We start from the raw sequence: 21768 nt of genomic DNA, 5'->3' as shown, positions 1-21768 counted from the left end.
ACAGGAACAGGGAGTCAAACACTGAAATGGAGTGCCGATCCCCTTGACGTCAGGGTGGTGGTGGGCACGCACATTCCTGTTCATTTTCCCCTGGTGGCATCACAGCAATGGCCAGCCCTGTACAGCATCCATGTGTACTGAGAACGGCCAAGTGCCATAGTGGACCCCCCCCCAGCCCACCCCATGGAATGCCCACCTTAGCAGCACAAGTGGAAAAGTGCCCCTGTCAATGGGGTGTACACCCTCAGAAGCCACTACATCCACCTTGCTGAGGTCATAGGCAATGGCCAACAAATGACCATGCACTGCGATCTGCATGTGTGGGATGTCCCTCAATCATGTAGCATGTGTGACTAGCAAGCCAACATACCAGTATGCATGTTGACTGACAGCATATCATTGTTCATCCAACTGGGTTGCAGACAACTCAGGAGGAGGAGGGGGAAGGGCCATCCGACTCCCATGGCTGGGCCTCCAAGGCCAACACCATTGGCAACCACTCTGGCACCTGCCAGTGATGAAAGGGCAGTGAAAGGGGATGGCAAGCAAAACCAGGGTGTAGCTGCACCACAGCGGCCAGTGCAAGTACTGCACCAATTTCCAGCGATGGGGGCACAGCCACTGGGACTGCACCCATGGCACCTCTGAATGCCTCCCAATAGGCAGCCAATGTGGATGTGGCGGAGAAACCAGCTGCTGGCAGGCATGCCAGATGCACTTCGCATGCCACTGCCCAACAGGCTCATGCGAGGGACTCCACACCTGAGCAGGGCAGCCAGCATCATGGGGAGGATTGACAGGGTGACTCGGACATCAATTCCTACGGCTCATCATGCTTCAGCCCCAGCCCTCTCCACAGCCGTCAACCCATTCCCCAAGCCACCCATGATGAGGCACTTGTGAGGAGACTGGGCGAGATGGAGGAGTGCCGGGTGTGCCTGGAGGCGCTTTGAGATTCACAGGCCCTCCACCTCCAAGTCATCCGAGATTTTGTCCAGGGTTCCAACCACCGGATTGTCAGGGCCATGGACCGTGACTGATGTTAGGAGTCTGCAACATCTGCCGCCCTGACTGTTTATGGTCAGAGGACGCTGGAACTCACAGAAGGCATCTCAGCCTTCGCCGAGGCCATGCAGGCCATCATGCAGCAAATCTGAGGGCCAGGGTCTGGGGAATCCAGCTCTGTCCTTCCCACAGAGAGCTCATTGCCCAGTACTCCTAAGTGCTGCTCAGCATGTGTGCTAGCCCCAAAGGTGCTGCAGGACACCAGTAAGTGAAAGAGGCCACAAAAGTGATCAGATGTTTGTCATCAGGCACAAGGCTGTGTTGGGGATGGTGTTGTGGGGAGGTGGGCAGTGGACGAGAGTGTGTTGGGGATGGTGTTGTGGGGTGATGGGCGAGGGTGTGTTGGAGATGGTGTTGTTTGAAAGGGTGTGTTGGGGATGTTGTTGTGGCGAGGTGGAATTTGGTGAAGGGTGTGTTGGGTGTGTGCACGATTTCACCAGAAGGAATGCCAGGACAATCCTTTGTGTGTACATGTGTCTAATCCTTAATGTGACAATATATGCAGTGGTGCATGGCGAATGAAATGTGCTCAGAAACTATTTTCCATGAGTTCCAGACCAATCATTCGTCTAGCTCTGACCTCATCCCGGCCGCTGTGTACAACTGCTTCAACCACAGGCAGTGTATCCGCCTCCTCAGGGGGTGCCATGTCCACAGCAGGGGGCACAGTGACATTCCTCCTGAGCCACATATTGTGCAGCAGGGCTCAGACCAGCACTATTTTCCCCACCTTTTCAGGCTTACGCATGAGTGCCCCTCTGGTACGGTCCAGGCAGTGGAAACAGGCCTTCGGGTAGCCGAAGGTACACTCATTACAGAGCCTGGTCCTGCTGTGTGCATCACTGTAGGCCACCATCTGTGATCTATGTGGATCCTGCACAGGTGTCGGGAGCCATGATAGCTCTGGGTATCCAGAGTTACCTGCAAGGAGAAAGGTCAAAGGTGTCAGTCACAGTGCATTGTGTATGTATTGCCATTTACAACAGCATGTTGATGGACATTCTCTTCATGCATTATGAGTTTCATTGCACAACTTGTCTTGATATCACAGCATTTGCATGTGGAATCCAACGGTATATGCATTGTTGTGTAACCCCATCCCCCAACTCACTGGCAACAGTTGTCATTTTCAGGGTCTATGATTGTTATGGCAAGATGCCATGGTGCCTGTTTTGGGCCTGTACGTTGCTCTCATGCCTGTGCCCTGAGGGTTGCTTAGTTGTGACTCAGCGGGTTTCTGGTGTCTGCGTCTCTTCCATGATGGCATCATGTACCTGAGTACTTGGCTGAACAACAGCCACTGCTACTGTTCTTTGGTGCTATGCTGCACTTTTTGGTACAATGATTAGGGATGTATGATTTTGCATTGTGGTACCTGAAATCATGTGTGTTTGTTTCAATATGCAGGTGCAATGTGCATTTGAAATGTGATACAACATTGTCCATCATGTCCTAGTCCTGTGGTTTGTAGGCTATCATTAGTGTGGTGAGAGGGCAGGTAGTGCCTGTACATGGCCTTGTCAATGCATGCATTTTTCTTTTGTGCCCATGCACCCCCCTCACTATGCTTCACCCCCCTCACTATGCTTTCCTGTAGTGCAGCACATTGACACTGTGTGATGGCACTTGTATTCACCCACTATACACGTTTGTTGTCCTCTGTGTCTCTCCATGTATGCAGACAGTGTACTATTGCATAGGACAATGGCATTGTGGGTGGAACCAGGGAAGCGGGCACAGCAGTGTGTGATGTAGAGGTCTGGATTGCAGGTTACCTGGACATTCAGTGAGTGGTTGTACTTCGTGTTGGGATGTCCCCTGGCAGGACTCTAAAGCAAAATAGGCGCAGTCCAGGGCTGCAATGAGATTTGGCATTTGTGACACAGCATAAAACCATGCCTTCATGGCATGCTTCTGTGCCGGGGTGGTTGGCAGGGAGATATACCATGCCACATTCTGCAGGAGAGCTTCTAGCACCTGTCCAAGCATGATTGAAAATGTTGGCTGTGCCATGCAGCATGGCCACTGAGTGCTGAAAGGTGCCAGTTCCCAGGAAATGCAGGACAGACACTAGCTTTTTTTTTTTTTTAATTTATTTGATTTGGCTGAAATTAATCAACCTTTCAAAATAGTACATACAATTCATATTACTTTTTCATAAACTAAGATACATAAAATAAAAATTACTTATAAGCAAAAAGTTACATACCTTCACAGTTACATTAGTCTCTTACATTTTTTTTTTAAATCACATTTAAACACATAGAATAAAATAAATGTACCATCAGCAACTAGTCAACCGCAAACAATCAAACAGTCAAAGTATTGGTATCTATAAACAAACTGCTTACATGGATAAATTATATACACAATGTCAGTTATTTTCATCTAGGTCCAAACTGACAAGAAAGTTAATGGCAGCAAGTTGAATTGCCATATTGTTACATCCCAGCAGGACCCCCCAACACTCAGAGTAGGGTAGATTCCCCAGATATTCACAGTGTGTAGTGAATATGAGTTCTCGTTTAGGTCTTAATATTGGGCATTCTGTGATTAAGTGTACAAGGGTCTCGGAAACTGAGTCAACTTTGCAAAAGCGACATACATTTTTATCCGCTGGTGCAAGCCCACGCCTTACTTTTATTTCACCCGTTGTCCACAGGTTGAAACAAAGGCGTAATATGCCATTACGATATTTAGGAGATGGACATCGTATTATATAGGGAGGCAACACGCCCAATTTTTTGGGTGGAAAGCGTGCCATATCGCCATCACTATAGGATAAACAGAGTTCACAGGTGTTAATCCAATCGGTCTGCTGAATCTTAAGCTTTGCTTTATCTGGGTTGGATAGCAATAGATCAATTGTTATTTCTGCCTCTGCAAGAATTTGATAGACTTTGTTCAAACAAGTATTCATAAACACATATTTAGCAGAAAAGACATAGATTGAAAGAATTTTTAACAAGACATTGTCAGTGGTGGATAGCAAGCATTTCCTGAATAATGCGCACAGGCGCCAGCTGTAGTGCGCCTGCAGGGAAAGCAACCCCAACTCATATCTCACCCAAGCTATTGGTATGCATTGTGGGAGATGTAGCACTGAACGCCAGAATTTAGCTTCCCATTGATGAAATTTAAATGGGGAATCAGTTGTCAGAGATTCAAGACCATAAAGTAATATTGGGACGATTTTCTTTGTCCAAAAATGCCAAGCCGGTAGAATAGAAAATTTGCCATATTTATGCATAATAATTCGTGCTTGGGGTGTGGCTGCTGTTACCTTATTCTCCACCCTCTCCATCTGACCATAAGCTTTCAGATTCCCATCAAAGGTCATGCCCAAATAGATGTAATCATGTACTATCCCAATAGGGGTAGAACCAATGGACCAGACAAACGACGATGGGCCTGCGCGTCTAGGAGAGTACTGTACAATCTGGGTTTTCGTTGGATTAATCGAAAGTTCATTCAGTTTAACATACTGCTGAAACGCGTCAAGTAGGCGCTGTAGCCCCACTTGAGTCCTGGAGATTAGGACCAAATCGTCGGCATACATGAGAGATTGAATTTGATGATTATTCAATTTGGGGGAGTCTGAAATTACCTTTGACAGTGGTTCTTTAACATCATGTATAGTAGTTGAATACAGTGGAGGCCAATGAGCACCCCTGCTTTAGACTTCTAAATGTAGGAATTTATTTGACAGAAGTCCATCTAGGGTAATTTGAATTCCGACCGAAGTTGCATAATGCAATGAATAGATAATATCTTGCAATGCGATCGGACAGTTGTCTCTTCTTAGTTTATTCACCAAGAGGAGGCGGCTGACCAAATCGAAAGCAGCATTCAGGTCAATGAAAGCAAAAAAGACCTGTTGTTTGGACTCTTGGCATTGAGCTTTTATAGCATTCAGGGTCAACAAATTAATGTTCGTTCCCATACCTGCTACAAACCCAGTTTGATTGGTATCGTGAAAATGACCTCTTTGTCCAGAGGTTAAATTCGCGAAGTACAAGCCTAGTAAGATTTTACCGGGGGCATCTAGCAACGCAATGGGGCGGTAGTTTGCCGGGACAGATCGGTCGCCCTTTTTGAAGATGGGAATTATTATAGAACACCTCCAAGACAACGGGATGGAATGTGTATGTAGTATATCTTCGAAAATTGTTGACAATATATGAGCCCATTTCTGCAGGTGGGCTTTGAACATTTGATTTGATAGCCCATTTGGACCTTCTGCCCTCGATGAACTGATCTTTTGAATGATATTATAGATTGTTTCATATGAAGCTTCCATGTACCAGGATGAGGTGGACACTGGCTCATAGACACATTCAGCAAACTTTTGGTCAGCATAGAGATTTGTGAAGTGATTGACCCAGGATTGCTCTGAAACTCCATTGAGCTGTGCATCTGCCTGCTGATGACAGGTATGATTATTTAACAAATACCACATGCCAGAAGAGTTTTTATTGTGCATTGCTAATGTCATAGCTTCACTATCTTGTTGCAATATAATTGATTTCCGGGCACGCAGCCAGTTCTTATATTTGCATTTGGCTGATTTTCGTTCCACCCATTTAAGTGCCGATGTTGACATTAGAATTTGTTTTTTGACCAACCTATATTCTGCTTTTCTTTTTCTGATAGTGGAATCAAAGGCATGTGGGTGTCTAATGTTGTTATGGTGAGGAATGGTAACTGTTTGGACAAAGGGGCCTAGCAAATCTGTGTACTAATTTCTATCAAATACGTTAAGGTTGGCAGTAACCAAATGGCCAAACTCATTCAGTTTATTTGCGTTCCATCTGAGGCGTGAGCGCAAGTTGTTGACGTCCATGCTACCACTATAATAGGCATTGCTTGCCTTAGGTGTAATTGCTAAATTGATATGAAGGAGCAGCAGACTATGATCACTCTTGGGGTGTTCTTTGATCGATAAGAGTTCAATCTGTTGAAATAATTTGACATCCACAAAGATGTAGTCAATTATGCTCGTGAATGAGCCGCGATGCCAGGTATAGTGGGCTGGAACGTCTCCCTCTACAGAACCATTTACCATGTGGTAATTTCACTCACGCATCAATGCGATCCACTTTTGTGCTGCTTGGTTTTGAGAGCCAAGCTTCCAGCAATCTAAATTTAGGTCGCCCAGGAGGATGGTATATGTTATTGAGTTATCCATTGTGATAAGCTGTAAGATGCCTTTAAGACCAGAAAAAAAGTTTTGTCTGACATACTAACAACATTTCTATAGATATTAATCACGGCCAAGACTAATGCACCATGGGTGATCTTGACTAACTGTATGTGTGAACCTACAGAGGCCCATGGCAAAATATTAAGGCCAGCTTGAACATTTACAGCAACCAATAGTCCTGAGGATGGTCTACCACCTGTCGGGATTGCTGGAATTAGGGACAGTTCATAGTTGTCCCAGAGTGGAGAGTAAGTTAACCAGGTCTCTTGCAACGCTATGATGTCATAAGAGTCACTCATGTCTCTAAATGAAGACGACAAATGGCTATGTCCTCTGGAATACCAGGAAACAATACTTAATTTGGCGTGGATGGTACATTTTGGTTCTTATTGCTGTGCATTCTCAGACACCCAATTCTCTCTGGTTTCTCGACGCGATCCTTGATAGATCTTAGGCAGTGTGGTGTTTATTTTAGATTTTGATGTGGCATATTCCGGGTCTTCTGCTTTTTAGAAGCCCATGTCAAATAGGAGCATTTTATTGTGCCATATTGAATGCCAAACCACACCTGATGGAATCCAGAGTCTGACTATCGAAAGTGGTGAATCAGTTAGAAATTCGATCTGGTCCATGTCATTCGTAGAAATGCTGGACAGATCTTCTAATTCACCAAATATATTGAGAACACTTTGCCGATTTAGGTCATACACGGGGTGCTCACCCTCTCTGCATATTAGAATCAACGTGTGAAACTTTGCACGTTGTGGATTTATGTGTCGTGAGGGGAGCCGAGTTTCAAATCTACCGGTAGACCATTTCGATGCAGTGGGGGTGTTAGGGCAATCTTGTGGCCAAGCGTTCTTTTGCAACTGCTTATCCCTAAGATTGGAAAATTTGATAAGAGGAATAGAGTCGGACATATTCCCACCACCTTGTGCGGCATCAGGTGAACCATGAGACCACAATTTGAGCAAATGTTTTTGCAAGATTGGTGGCTAAATAATCGTCCACTCTTTTCTTAAGTTCATCGGTTACAGTCTGCGACACACAAGGGTCTGTTTGGTGAGGCAGTTGAGGTAAAGGCGCAAAAGAAACTGATTTTGGTTGAATCAGAGGGGTCTTTATCGGTTGAAGTGGCACTTGCAATTGCTTAGACCCAAGTGTAGATATATTTTGTTTAGCAGTGCCTAATATGAAGTTGGTGCGAGCAATGGCATTGTCAGTTGAATTTGGATGTTAATTGGATGTTTTTTGCGTCTCCTTCAAAGCGCAGACTAGTTGTGATAAAGGGGAAAGAATCACAGTCGACTTTATGCTTACATTAGAGTTGGAACTGGAAAGTAATGGCTGGCCAGTCACTCCCGCTGTTCTGGGTTGCTCTATTTCACCAGAGGCAGTGGTGCTTAGTTGAATTGGTATTGGTAAAACTGCTGGTTTACCAAGAGTTTTAAAAAAGGAACTAAGGATGCTTTTTGAATTCTTGGTGCCAATCATGTATTTTGTTTTTTTATCGGAATAGCAGTTTTTTTTTTTGTTTTATTCTTGTAAAGCTTCGGGTTTCTTGCTTTCAGCAGCTGAAGGTGACTTTGCCCATCATTTGGTTGTAAATTTGTCATCTCACTTGGTCCAGAAAGGGCCTTGTTAGACAAAATAGGAGGCGGCAACATAGGGGCGGTTGTGGTGGATGTAGCCACATCAGACGTCACCGGACCTACTATACCCGGAATCGACGGAAGAGGGCAAGGAGCCAAGACAACAGGAGTGACCACCTGGGGAACTTGAGATGGTATTTGTGCACTTGATTCATTTGGTACGTCATCGGCCAAGTGGTTAGAGATCAAGATGATAGATTCTTCAAGACAATCTGGGTTTGGGGAAATTTTTGACAACTGTTGTGAGGACAACCATTTCATTAATCTTCAAATTTTAGGGCCTGCCGGGTGACTTTAGAATCCAATGATTCAAAGAGCTTACACAAGCTAAATACTGCGGTGTTGAGCGCTGCAAGTGCTGGTGGAATCATTAGAATAGATTGCATCGCAGTATCAGTTGGATAGGGGTGACTTGCCCGAGGAGTCGGCATTGCAAAAGATTTTAGCATGGGCTCGTTGTTAGAATGGGGCGAGTCATAAGTGGCCGACATAACACTTGATGTGTGGGCGGCCCCTTGAAAAGAGGGATCAGATCCATGTGTGCTGGCATGAATTGAAATTACAGCAGAATCAGATAGCAATTGGGGAAAAGCAATTGGTGAGATGGACAACTTTGACGTGTGTGAGATTTGACAGTGTTTTGTAGATTCCATCATCGTCATATCAGTTATTTGTTGGGTATTGACACATCTCACGGGAGTACATTGGGATACGTTCAATTTCCCGACTGTCAAGGGAGATGGAGTATGAGTGTCACATGAAGAAATAGAATCAGAAGACTGAAGTGAGGTACCAGATCTATGCTTTGGTGGATTAAATGAGAATCTGGTTTGCTGGTTTGCAGACCGAAGGGTCGTAGAATTAGCAGAAAAGAAGGTTTGGGGGAGTAGAGCAAAATTAAGTGAAAGTGATGGTACAAATGGATCATGTTTGGATTCTAGCGACAACAGCGCTATAGACGGCATATTAGTGAGTGGTTAGCTTATATGCAGTGAATGTGGTCATTGGTAATAATAACCCAACAAAGTAAATACAAAAGAAAAATGCAATATAAGACACAACAAAGTGCTTCCCCAAAAGAAAACAAAGGAAATAATTTAAATAGACAACTAACAGCAAACAATCAGACAATCAGGATGAATAAACGTGTTCTCAACCTGTCTTTCGTCTTCTTTAATAGAAGGGCAAAGTGAATATGAGCTTACAAATTTCCAAAAGAAAAAGAAATAGAGCAAGTAAGATTATCCGTGGCACCGTGGCTGCGCGGCTAAGCGGCCAAGCGGTACTTACGAGTACTTACTCGTGTGCGCGCGCGCTGTGCGCGAGCAAACTGGCTGAAATAGCCAAGCTGCTTGGGAAAAATCCTAACAGCCAATCCCCACAGTGGGCGTTTCTTTTTTGAAAAATGGCTATGTCACTCAACACGCTGGGGAAAACACTGGGGAAAACAAAGAAACAGTCGTCAGGATTGCATGAGAGCAGCAGCAGCGCAATTCAAGTCCAGCTGCAGAGTTCAATCACCTGTGACACACGAACGTAGCTTGTGAAGTCCTCAGAGCGCAGCAAATGCAGCAAATGCAAACGAAAAGGTCCAGAGCACACGGCCAAGCGGTACTTACGAGTACTTACTCGTGTGCGCGTCCGCTGTGGGTGAGCAAACTGGCTGAAATAGCCAAGCTGCTTGGGAAAAATCCTAACAGCCAATCCCCACAGTGGGCGTTTCTTTTTTGAAAAATGGCAATGTCACTCAACACGCTGGGGAAAACACTGGGGAAAACAAAGAAACAGTCGTCAGGATTGCATGAGAGCAGCAGCAGCGCAATTCAAGTCCAGCTGCAGAGTTCAATCACCAGTGACACATGAGCGTAGCTTGTGAAGTCCTCAGAGCGCAGCAAATGCAGCAAATGCAAACGAAAATGTCCAGAGCACACGGCCAAGCGGTACTTACGAGTACTTACACTAGATTTAGTAGCGCAGTCACAGCTGTCCTGATGTTAATCCTGCTCTCAATGTCCCCCTGAATTCACCTATGGTCCCCTTGTTAAGCCGGCACAGGGTTACAAGCTGCATGTCCGTAAGGGTCCAGGGTGAGGGCCTGATCCTGGGTATGGGAGCTTGCCTTAGATGGCAGAAGCCAGGGGACCACTCCGGTGGTGATAGTGTGCAGTACAAATATCCTTGAACATTAACATTAACATCTCCTCCTCCTCCACCCAGCACCCTGTGCCCTGTGCTGATTTTCTTGCCTCTGTAGGTCCATGTGCAGCGTGAGCAGCTGCATATCCGAGGTCACAATGGGTAGTGGCAGCATGGTGTTGGGAAGTGTGTTTCAGGTGTGTTCCTTATGTATCCCTCTTGAATGGATTGGGTGCACCTGTGGCTTCATTTGCGGCACCTGTCTGCATATACATCCACCTGGAAGGTGGAGGTAACCGTTCTGTGTTTTTAGAAATATTTCTGCTAAAACTTGTCAGTAATACTGCCATGTCATGCATGACGTGTAATTCGACAGAAATGCAGCTTTGGTGTTCTTGTCGGTAATTCAACTGACGGTAATTCTGCCGACTGTAATACAGTCAGCAGAATTACCATTGACAGTATTACCATTGGGGGTATTACTGCCAACTCATAATTTGGCAGAATAGTAAATGTGGTGGTAATTACATTACCACCACATTTAGCATATACCGCTGAACTCGTAATGACCCCCAATGGTTTCAATGTATTTAGTATCTATATAAGATGATGTACAAGGTGCAGGAAGGCAGGATCGGGATTGTTGGAGACTTGTGCTGTGTTCGTTCCTGTGTTCTCCTCTCAGTTCTTATATTAAATGTTTATCGAACCAACCTCACAGTGATTCATGTCTGTGTCTGATTTATTTGATATCTGAATATGTTATGTTAGCCATCATTTATCTTGTACCCATAACCACAATGGGTCATGGAGCCAGGTTTTGTCTGGTGTGGTGAACCTGGACGATTCATCTCTTCTCCCCAGAGGGGAACCACTCCCTTTGGGGCCAGGGAGGTGAGCCCATGCCGCAAGACCATCCATAGGGGTCTGAGCAAGTGAGACCTCACTGGGAGTGACTCCCCTCTTGGGGACAAAGACTCCCATTCCAGAATGGAACTCTCCATCCAAACCACCTTGTCTGTCTGCATATATGAACATGGAAAAGACTTGTATTTCTCCTGCAACTACAGTATTTTGCAAAGATTCTTCTGTATCTCTCTTGGCTGCAGGCAATGCTGACTACAACCTGAATGCGGTGGTCAACAAAGAAGGACGCTGTTCAAACTGTTTCTGTGACATGTATAAGAAGAGGATGTACTGTAAAGCAAGGAGGGACTCCTATGGAGGCAGTAAGACTGCTATGCAGAGGCGAGCATACTCAGTTTTGATGCCCTCAAGGGGCGGAGCCATGCTGGGCCATGGAGTCAGCGGAAGCAAGGAGGGCAATTGAAACACTAACCAAGCACCTACAGGTTTCCATTCTATCTGACCTAGAAGCCCAGTTTGTATTGAGAGCAGAGATGGAAAGATACCATCTCGTCTGGTGGCGCGACCATGCAGAACCTGTGGTGGCCCAGGAGGACGGTAAAAGACGTGGAGACTAGATGGTATGAGGGGGCCTGGATCCCCAAGCTCTGTGCATGTCGGACCATAACTAGAGAGATATGAAGCCACTGGGAAAGCTGACGAGGCTTCCATAGCCTGAAATTCCTGATGGAAGACATTCTGCTACAAGGTACGAAAATTGCAAATAATAGCTGGGGAGCACATCCAGTTTATAAGAATCTGAGAAATATGAGTGTGCAATTTCCCTATAAGATGGGTAGTGAGAGTAAGATGAACATTGTGAAAAACCTCTGTAAATTCTGAGAAAAATATGTGTTAAAACACCCTATCAAATGTGGAGAGAGAGTATTATGAACGTTGTGAAAAATCGCTGGAACAGCTGTTCAGGTGACAGAAGCCTAAGAAACTCAAGAGTAAAAGAAAACGATGAAAGGGGGCCTGAGAAAAGCACTAACATGGTGAATAATGGCTCAACAAAGCTATTCAGGTTACAGGAATCTTGGAAACCTGAGTATGCAACTAACACATGGAAGGGGGAAAGAAGGAGATATGAATAATTGAATTAAGGCAAAGAAAGCCAGAACGATAGTAAAAATTTGAACAAGCAGGACGGACTACCAACCTATCCAAAATAACTTGTGTGAAAGAAAATATGCTTTCTAAGGACGGGGAGTCCCAGCACCTCGAAGGAGGAAAGATCAGGAACTTTTTTTGTGTGTGTGTTCTCAAGCAATCAAGGAGATATGGAATTGTTTGCATTAAGAAACAGTTTTCTTTAATAAAAGGAGAAACTGCTAAACCTGACTGGAAACAAGTCAAGTGTAAACTGGGCCAGGCAGAAGCCTTGCTGAGGCTATTGAAAAAAACTTCCCATTTTCCCTTCTTTTATTTAGATGTTTTCTATTAGTGGTAGAGCCAGTTAGCTGGACAGGATTTAGACTAAAGAGGCTTACTTTGGACTTTAGCATCCACCCTTAGTTTTGTTTTGTTTGGTAGGGAACTTCCCTCATATAAATAGGGTAAGGTAGGCATGTGATTCCTTTTAATAAAACCATTGAAACATGGCTCACAATCATTTGAGTCCTTCTTCTGGTTCACCACACTGGATAGTGGCATATTGTGCCCCTGCATGGGGTAAACCGGGCCTTGGACATTGGGGAAAAAAGGAAACTGGGAAAAGGTGGGAGGATAAGAACAGCAGGATTAAAATAGAGACATACAAATAAACAAGAGGATTGAGGGAGTTTAGAAGGCAACATGTATGCACGAATGGCGTAGTAGGGGTGCATGTGTAAAAAATGTCAGTAAATGTAACAAATGTTGATCGGAAAAGAGGGAATACAACCCACCCATGATTCGGAGCAATTTTCTGTAAATGCAGTTACTAGTACATTGATCACATGGCTCTATAATTAATTAGTGCATGCTTGTGTGATGGACTCGAGGTGTGCTTGGGCAAGCCCTTAAAGTGGGGCCACTTGTTTGCCAGATGATATTTTTAAATGCTGCCCCAATCCATGAACAAGGAGGATATGCTGCAGGACCAGGCTGACTGACAGAAGATCCAGAGCCAATAGATGAAAGTGCACATGTGAGGGCAACACAAAAGTGGAAAGTGGGAAGGGCACACATGGATAATCTTGATTCTTTAAGAAGCACATTTGGGATGAGATTGGGTGATCAATGATAGGTGATGTGCATAAAAGTACTGCAGTAGTTGACCATAGGGGTAAGGATATGTTCTCATCTATTGCAAGAGAATTAACCCTAAACTCACCATGCGGTTCCATGTCATTTCATCGCGGGATGTTTTTTCACTGGGTTTTTTACTGCACATTTTTTCATGAAAAAACCTATAGTTGTTAAAGGGTAACAAATGTGCCAAGAAGCTCAACGTGTAAATGAGACTATGCAACATAAACCAGATACCTTTGGGAATTATGTAAATAACAGAAGGTGTGAAATTAGATGAGCCCTCGAAACTTGTTAAGTATTAAATAAATGATTGTGTATCCCCAGAAGAAAGGGGCCTTTCAAAACATGGATCATGATCATTAGGAAGTCAATGTAATAACTGTGAGCACTGCATCAAATTAGGAAAGACAGATGTAAGATGGTATAAGGGCCCACTCCTTATTAAGGCCTACCTCTGGTGAGGGGAGCCCAGGTTCCGTATGCTAGCATGTCAGTCACACAGGAACTCAGTCTCGAGGCTCCCCTTGGCATAATCATCTGATATCCTTTCAGCTTGGCCTTTATGTACCCAATCTTCCCCTGAGCAAAGAAAGATGCCCTGCAATGTTGTCTGAAAGCCTGCAACTGCACTAAAGGAGCTCAGCTCCAGTAAGGGCTCCTATTGTGCACAAATTCTCCTGACTGTCCAAGGGGCACTGCTCTTGAGCCGGGATATCTTGGACATTAGCAGCCTAACCAAGCACTAACCAAGCATCCGTTGACCAGCGGCCAATGTTTGCTTAAGTGATGAAAAGTGTGTGTCTATCTTGTGCCACCACTATATTGCAATTCATTAACCATTTCACCTTTGCAAAAATTCTTATTCTGTTGCGCTTTCCAGGTAATAAGCCCATGTCAGAGGATGGTCCAAACCCATGCGTGATTTAGTATACAAAACAGTTTAATCAATTGTTTCATGTAGCGTTTCATATACTGCAATTAAAGATAAATCAAAAATGGCAAAGTAAAATAATGAGGAACTCTATAGAGGGGCTTCTGTAAGCCGTGGAATGTAAATTGCTCGATTACAACATAGATAAAAACAACACGGCTAATGAATATTTGATGTGTTGCTGCTCAAGCGACAACAACTATGTCAGTAAAAAATGTCAAGTTAACATTCCTCTTGCACCTAAACTGGTAGATGCCACTGATGCCATTGTTGATCTTGTAATTAGTCAAAATAATGTGTGCGTGGGGCCCTGAGCAATGGAGTATTGCACAATGTTGAAAGGAAATCAATAAGCATTTGTATGAAGCCGAGAACTCTCTGAAATAATGATATTTAAAAAAATAATGGATTTCATGTATTTTGGTTGTATTGTTTGTTTCATTCTGTTTGGGTAGATTTTTGTTGTAGTGTTTGTGCTAAGTGTTTTGTGAGCAAAATTGAAAGTATGGAATAGTTTTTCTATTTAAAATCGATGTAAAACTTACTTTAAAAAATAATGTATAATTATTTTCTATGTGTGCACCATTATTAAATAGCTGTAATTATATTGTATTTATTTTGCAAACAGCTAGTCCCCTTGTGAACAATTCTTTGGTAAATAGGTGGTAAAAAGGTGTACCCGCTCCAGTCCCCACCTTGGGTGAGGGGGCCATTTCTTCTGCTGTATGCAACAGCAAAGCCTACCTACATTTTCACATGATTCTGATTTCCTCAGACTTATTATTTTTAAATCGTGTGGCCAACATATTGGAGAGAGAATCAAGGGAAGAGACAGCAACAGCTTCTCTCCAGTCTGAGCAACACATTCAGGCTGCTTTGGAGGTAAGGTATATTGTCGGGGGGATTCCCGGGAGCCGGCAGAGGCCCCAACTCCTCCCGCGTCCCAAAAGGAGTATGAGACACACACAAGGAGCAAGGTAACTACTGCTATTTATTAGAGTAACGGCAGGGATACGCAGGGATATGCTCAGACCGTATGCATCCGGAGAGGCTCTCGACGTTAGCGGGGCTGGCAGGCCCTTTTTACAGCAGTATGAAGCGCTACTTGCGTCACCTGGGAAAATCATCACAAACCCTATCACCACTTCGGGTTGGTTCCCCGAGTGGTAGGGTTAGTATAGATACCCTATGGGAAAAAATGTTAGTGGATGAGGATGGGTCAGGTGGTACACTTGGGCTGTCCCTAACAGTTGTTACATTGGAATTGTTACAAGGGGACCTTTGGTGATTGGCTAAGAGTAATAGTGTCAGTGATGAGCCCCCCTGTATTCTGATTGGTTCTCCCACGAGCCCCCAAGCCTGGGACCATCGTCGTTCCCAGCTCGCGGTGTACCTGACATTAGCAACAATGTGCAACTATGTGTTTGTGCGGACAATGGACAGGTCTGCATATGGGCTGGTGAGCAGGTCTTTCCCTCGCTGTAGGTGTCCAACTTGTCGCTTCGTTGTTGCAGATTGTGTCCCAGACGTGGGACCCTGGCGGTTCTCTGTCTCGTACGCTTGGCACCTTGTCAGTTCGGCTTAGTCACATGTGGGGAGACCGTAGCTGGAGTAGAATTATGAGCATTAGATTTTGTATTTTGTCTCTGAGGGCTTGGCACCTGTAGGTATAACCTTGGCGCTGGACGTGTGGCATGTGGGTTGCAACATCGTGGCCTTGGCTGTGGGCTCTCATTGGGGCTCGTTCCGCATTGTCAGCACTTGCGTTTCGTTATGGGAGGATTTTTGTTTGCGAGGCTCCTGCCTGGGGACTCTTGCTTGCGGCCTACTTGGGCCTAGTTCATGGGTGGTGGTACATAATCCATGCTACCGGGGTCGCAGGGTGACAGAGTGTCTTAGATGTACATGGTGGCATCTTCATAGTGATAGGTAGCATCGGCAAGCATATACACAAGCTCTTCAGGCATTTTGCGTTTCCGCGGTGCTGTAGAAGGCCTATGTGCAAAATAACAATGATGCAGGTCCGTGGGTATGTCAGTCAGCTACGTCATAGCACTGAGTATATTCTTTGTGTTGGTTCGTGTGTGAGTGACCAGTGTGCATGGTGGCACGTGTGTTCTTGTCTGTTGGCTATGTCGTCATGGCATCTCTAACGATGGGAATACTTGCGGCTGTTGTTCTAGTCGAGCTGATCCATGTCGCAGGCTTCGGCTTGACCTGGGTGTGCTAGTGGGCATACTCTTCGTATATGCATGTTTTTGAAGCAGGATACTTTGTTATCTGGTAAATAAGCAAACTCCCCTCATGGGGGGTGCCTGGGCCGTGATCCCCTAGGCCATGGTCTGGATGAGATTGGGGGGAGGGTGTTATCCCATTCTCCCACTTCAGTCCCCCCCTCTCGACCACAAAATTATCCTTTTCCTTACCTCCTTTTACTCTCCATACTTTCGTTATTCCAGCCAGATTTCCATAGTGGTTGACATGATCTTCAAATGACCAGTACATATAAACGCATCCGCCGCTGGGTTTACAGTATACCCATCTTCCAACATAGCTCCTCGGGTTCCTTGGGTTCTCAACCTTCACAGATGGTGGGTCTAAGTGATTTTCAAGTATCTGTTTGCGTAACCTTTCTCTTTCTTGTATAATCATGTCTGTGTGCTTGTCGTCTTCGTCTGGTAGCAGGGCGTGCATGCCGACAATTTCCATCATCTCATCCGTTGTACGTGCTTTTCTTGCTTTCCAATCCCTCATTCCAATTAACAAGGCCATTACCACAAATAAACAGCCAACTATCAATGTTAGTCCATCTGACGACCATGAGGGCATCCATGACCATAAAAATGAGAACCAGTTGCCATCTTTCTTTACTCCTTTACTTTCTTCAACCATTTTCGAGTGCATCAGGGCAAGTTGTGATACTGCTTCAGTAACTGTTCCATTGTCTGCGTCACTGCTTCAGTAAGTGTTCCATTGTCTGCGTCATTAGCAGGGATAAATGTGCAACATGATTGTCCAATTTTTGCACAGACTCCTCCTTCCATTGCCGTGAGGAGGTCCAGCACATATCTGTTTTGTAGTGCTACCATACGTACCGCCCTCAGTTCTTCTTTTATTGCATTAAATCCATTGACGATGGAATTAATTGTCATCATGATCTCCCATCTGGTTATATAGAGCCATTTTGCCTTTGCATATGCCTGCAGTCCTGGGTGTATTATTGATTAGAAGAACATTGTTGCTCTGCTAAATAGTCTGTGTTCTGGTGGAATGGCAGTGAGAGCTGTTTCCAATCTTCCCCACAGGTAGTTTCCCGTCAGTGGTTCTCCTTGTCTTTTCACTCTCGACAGAATGTTTGCGTCGTTGTTCTCATCACCCACATTAAACATCACAGATCTTTTCCACCTTTTGTCTCCTTCGTCCATCTTGGGGAGGTTGGCCATGTTGACATGTTTCTGAGGCACAACCAGAGATGGTATGTTAATGTGTACCATAGTGCATATTCCATTCCATGATGGAGGTAATGTGTGGTATGCCCTATCGCCCTATCACCGCTGCAATTTCACTTGCATACCAATCACACGGCAGGTATTGTAACGTTACTTTCTTCGTCTCTCCTTTTTTAGGGCCATCCATTACGTATCTGAACCCTTCAGTGTGTAGGCGGTAACTGTTGTACATCTTAAGTGTTTTGATGAAGTTATTTTCATATGGGTATGAGTCTCTTGTCTTCCATTGCAATGATACCACTGTCCCTTTAAATCATCATTTTGTTTGGAACAGTGCCATATATATCAGGCATTCTACTGTCCTTGCTGGTACTTCAGTAGCTACAAACTTCCTTGACGCGCTCATGGCGTATGGGATCAACGAGCACACATAGCAGTTATCCTTAGTTGTCTGCTTACCAATTTTGGATATTTGCTGATACCACATGTTGTTCATGACGTGTGCTGAATCTGTGAGATATGTGTCAATCCCATTATTATCTCCATATGTGCTACGTTTAACCCTATTCCCATTACCTCTTGTGTTACTTGTACCACCTGACACCGTACCTGTTGCAGCTGTGGGAGGGGGTACATTAGTTTTAGGTGCAGCCACAATTCGAGAAGCAAAGTGTGTCTGCCAGACAGAGGCAGCAAGTAGACCAGTGATTACCAACACTCCTACAATTTCTATTACAATAGCCAATATCACTGGCATTTTGCTCTTACCTTTGCTGCGGTCCTGCAGCTTATTCTTTGGGATGTTAAAGATGCCCGCCTAAACATTTCTAAAAAATATGCGTTAAGGTGTTAGTTGTTGAGCTCTCCCTATCAGGTAGTCGTTTAATGCACAGGCGAAAAGCTATTCCCACGCTAATCTCAGTGACCTATCTCTCAGAGCTGGTAAGTGCTCATGGAGATGTGGGAATGATTGTTCTATTGCCAAAATGAACGTGTTGTAATATACACATATCCTTCTCTTCTTTAGATATTTTGGTCTTTTTATAGCATATACAAATTGGTGTGACAAAGCTTCAGGGGTGTTATCGTCTGGGGGTAGCATTTACCCCTGGGCAAAACGCAATGTTAGTTTCTTCACTTTTCCTTATACAGAAACAGTTGTGCGCAGTACCTGCATGTGCGAAACAAAAAAGAGAAAGAGAACATGCACGTGTCTACAAGTGTGGTGCAAGGTGACAATTTGTTAGGCAATGTCCTTTATTTGGGTAGTGGCAGGGGTGGGCTGGCGGGGCAGGGTTTCGTTTGACCTGGGATCTCGTGACCATAGGGTGGGCTGTGAGCGAATGTCCAAAGTTGTTATAGACTGTGGTTGGGGAGGGGTCAGGGGCAGTGTTGCAATTATCTTTTGTTGCAGCTGCTGCTGTGTTGTCCTTTGTTATTGTTGTTGAGGTGTTGGCCCTGTCGTCAACGCAAGGGCGGGTCTGGTCTTTGTAGGGCTTGAAGTCATGTAAGTGGTTCCACACTTTCTTATCACGGAGCTTTACAGCTCGAGGAGCTACTTCTTCCACCTGGTGGGGCCCAGTGAACCTGGGGTTGTTCCACCGTTGGAACGGTGGTTGAAGTTGCAGAGGAGAACGTGGTCTCCTTCCGCAATAGTCCAGTTAGCTTGTTGTCCTTGCTCCTTGTTTGTTTCTTCTTGTCCAGTGGTTTTTGACCAGCCCCGCGTGCGCTCGAGCTTTTGAGAGATAAAAGCAACACTAGTAATCAAAGAAGACACATATTGATACATTTCCTCACCAAAAACATTTGCAGAGCTGTCATAGTCGGTCAAGGCCCTTAATGGTGGCATTAGTGGAAGGCGCATCTGATGTCCAGTCACCACCTCATGGAGTGTGAGGTGGTGATCTGACCCTGGCCTATTCCTTAACTCAAACAGAGCCAAGGGGAGACAGTACAACCAGCTTTTCTTAGTTGTCTGTTGGATCTTTGCAATTTCTTCTTTCAGGAGGCTGTTGAGGTATTCACAAATTCTGTTAGCCTGTGGGTGATATGCGCATGCAAACTTGTGTTTGATGGCAAGTAGTGCAGTTATGTGTTCAAACATTTTGTTTGCAAAGTGCGGGCCATTGTCTGACCGCAGCACTTCGTAAACTCCCAACCTCGGGAAAACTTCCCTCACTAGAAATCGTGCTGCTCTGAAGGCGTCTGCCTGAGAGCAGGGCCCAGCATCTATCCACCTTGAAAATGGGCATACCACTAAAATCATGTATCTGTGTCCTTGACATACGTTGATCTTGATCGTAGTCAATGTGTAGGTGCAGGAAGGGTCCTTCTGGCCGGGGTATAGTACCTTTTATCACTTGCAGTGTGTGACCGGCTGTGAACTGTTGACATGTTAGGCATTTGCTGATAAAGTTTGTAACATGTGTATTTAACTGGGGACAGAACTAGGCCTCCTTTATTCGTGCTGCAATCACTTCCTTTCCTGTGTATGTTTGATGGTGTACCTGAGCCAGGGCTGTTTTCAATAGGGCTAGGGGCATAACTACCTTGCCTGTATTATTCTGACGCCATAATGCATCTGTGGGGGACATTGTGCACCCTCTTTTGACCCATAGCTCCTTTTCCGCCATGGATGCTGGTGCCTGTAATTCCAGTATCTCTGTTTCAGGGATGTGAGTGTATCCCTCCTTCATTAGCATCTGTTTTGCACCAGCCCTCCCTTTATCTTCTTGTTTTTCTGGGAGGGTCCACATCTCACCAAAGTATTCAGCATGTTTGGCATGTGCGTCTGCTGTTTCATTTCCTTTTGAGATAGGGTCATCCCTGTTAGTGTGTGCTTGACACTTCACCAGGGCTATTTCTCTAGGGTCATTAATTACTTAAATCAGTTCAGCAGGTAGTAGGGCATGTTGTACTGTGGTACCATCAGCTCTTCTGAACCCCCTTCTTTGCCATTTTATTAATCCTGAGTGTAGCGTTGATGTGACATATGCACTGTCTGAATATGTTGTTACTCTTTTATCATAGCTCTCTTTTAGTGTCAAAATCAGGGCCACTAGTTCTGCCGCTTGGGCTGAGTAATGTTGTGGCAGCTGTACACATTTTACTGGTACATACATCCAATCCTCTGTCAGCCTAACCACTGCTGCTCCTGTCCTTCTTACCCCATCACTCTGGTCAATTGTTGAAGACCCATCAATGTACATTATCCCCCCCCCAGGGCATTTTATTTTCCTCAACCTTTCTTGTGCTGGAGTAAATTTCGATGGCCTGTGTGCAATCATGAGCGTAGTCACCATCTTCAACTACCTCTGCTATAAATCTCGCTGGGTTTACATTGCTGCACCTTAGAATTGTTAATTCTGGTCTGGATAAAATGATTTCATAGCCTGATGCTCTCTGTGTGGTCAATATTGATTTGGGCTTGTTCAATATTGCAAAGCGGGCGTGTTCCACAAATAGTGTGGTGGGGCACCCCATTCTTATTGATGATGATTTTTCCATCGTAAAGGCTGCGGCGGCCAAACTCTGTTCGCAAGGGAAGTGACCTAACATTACAGGATCCAGGTGTCCGCTGTAAAATGCTGCAGGCTTGTGTCCCCTGCTTGTTTTTTGTGTCAGTAATGCCTTCATTACTGCTGAGTCGCAATGTGAGAAGATAAAAAATTGGTGGTCATAGTTTGGAGTGGCCAGTACTGGTGCTGTTGAGATGGCGTGTTTTAATTCGTCAAATGCTTCTTCCATTTCTCTTGTCCACCCCAACCTTTTTCCCCCCTTCTGTGCTTCTCTGAGGGCCTCGAGCAGGGGTCCTATCTATGAGCTGTAGTCAAAAACCCATGCCCTGCAGTAGTTGCATAGGCCCAGAAACTGCTGCAGTTCTCTCACTGTTTGTGGTTGTGGTGTGTTCATTATCGCTTGTGCCCTTTGTGGTGCAATGTTCCTTCCATTCTGTGAGATGAGCTGACCAATGTAGAGTACCTGTTCTTGGCAGTACTGTAGCTTTTCCTCGTCTACCTTGTACCCCTTCTCAGCTAACACTGTGAGCATCTTAATTGAGTCCTTCCTACACCTTTCTTCTGTGGTGCTGCAAATGATGATGCCATCTACGTATTGTCTCCATCCCAATGTTTCCCAAATCCATTTATATCACTCTGTTGAAGATGGATGGTGATTCACAGTACCCTTGGG

The sequence above is a fragment of the Ambystoma mexicanum genome, chromosome 4q (genome assembly GCF_040938575.1).
Source record: "Ambystoma mexicanum isolate Mex_15411 chromosome 4q, UKY_AmexF1_1, whole genome shotgun sequence".
Classification (NCBI taxonomy): domain Eukaryota; kingdom Metazoa; phylum Chordata; class Amphibia; order Caudata; family Ambystomatidae; genus Ambystoma; species Ambystoma mexicanum.
The sequence above is the reverse complement of the archived record's forward strand: the minus strand, read 5'-3'. Positions refer to the sequence as shown.